Source organism: Macadamia integrifolia, chromosome 2, assembly GCF_013358625.1.
Source record: "Macadamia integrifolia cultivar HAES 741 chromosome 2, SCU_Mint_v3, whole genome shotgun sequence".
NCBI classification, from domain to species: domain Eukaryota; kingdom Viridiplantae; phylum Streptophyta; class Magnoliopsida; order Proteales; family Proteaceae; genus Macadamia; species Macadamia integrifolia.
In genome coordinates this window covers 27,355,077-27,356,459 of record NC_056558.1, presented here as the reverse complement: position 1 = coordinate 27,356,459, position 1,383 = coordinate 27,355,077, and the positions used below count along the sequence as shown (strand labels likewise).

The 1,383-nt window shown below is 35.0% G+C and overlaps 1 pseudogene; it reads left to right on the top strand.

Moving 5' to 3' along the window:
- The window catches only part of LOC122091807, a 4,006-nt pseudogene that overhangs the window by 625 nt on the left and 1,998 nt on the right, over positions 1–1,383 (top strand).

The following is a 1,383-nucleotide window of genomic DNA, read 5'->3' as shown; positions in this document are numbered from 1 at the left end:
TTTTTCTGAGTTTTTTGTTGTCTTTCTCTGCTTGCATATTTTATTAGGGTAACGAAGACTTGATGTTTTCTGCAATCCCATTGAGGTTGTTTGGATGCAGAGAATGACAATTTTTATGACCAGTTGTAGATTGCGTAGTTTTTGAGAATAGTTTCTAATTGTTTAATTCATTATAGTAACTGCTTGACGGGTAGAGAAAGACTCCCAAAGTTATGTTCATCTCCGTGGGGAAAAAACTCTTTAGTTGCAGAGTTAGAGTCAATTGGAGCTGTATTTGAGGTCTATACGATCGATGTCTTCTCTCATCATAAACTAGTCTTTTTGTCCTCCTCTTGTTTGAGCTTCTTCCAGAAGTTTATGTAGTAAATAGAGGAAGACTCGCAAACCTTTTCAAAGTTTTTTTTGTGCTTGAATGACTTATGGAAGCAAAGTCTTGATGGTTTCTGCAATACCATTTGAGCCTGTTTAGGCATCAATTGACTGTATAACCCCTTTTAGATTGCAAATTGTTTGGAATGGTATTTGTATGGATTTAATTTGTTATCCTTACAGTTTGGCGCATAGAGAAAATTCCCAAATGTATGTTAATTTTCTTTCTTTTTTGTGGTTTTTTTTTTTTTTTTTTTTTTTTTGGGGGTGCGCGCTTCTCCGGGGGGCATGAACATTTTAAGTAGTCAAGTTAGAGTATTCTGGTTAATTGGACCAATATTTGATGTTAATACGAAAAAAATGTCTTCTTCCAGCCTAGACTATTTTTTCTTTAAAACATTGGGCGAGAGTGTAGGGAGTATTTGAGGGAAAATTACATACCATTCTATAGTGCTATTGTCTTTCTGTGCTTGGATTTTTTGTGGAAATTAAATTTGATGTTTTCTGCAATCACAGTTGACCTTATTTACGATCACTTTTACACTGCATAGTTTTTTGACAGAAGTTCCACTCTTTGGAGGACAGAGGAAGAGGCCAAACTGTGAACAGTTAGAAATGATAAAACCACATGAGCCCTTACTTTTGTGCTTTATATTTCAGTCTTGTATGATAAAACCAAAAGTTAAGGGCCAACTTAAACAACAACAACAACTCAGCCTTTTCCCAACTAAATGAAGGGAAAAAAATTTGTCTCTTCATGCAGTAAGTATTGGTAATGAGATTCAATGATGGAAATATGGTGTACATGATTTTATAGATAAAGTGGTGAGCCTCTGATTTTGTAATAAGGAATAATTGGGGCCAAAATGCCAAATTTAGGGCAGAGTAATTTCTAACTGTTTAATTCTTTATCGTTAATGTTTGGTGGGTAGAGAAAAATGCCAAATTTATGGCCTGCTTCATGAGGACCACACTTTAAAGTAGCAGAATTAGACTCTCTCTCTCTCTCTCTCT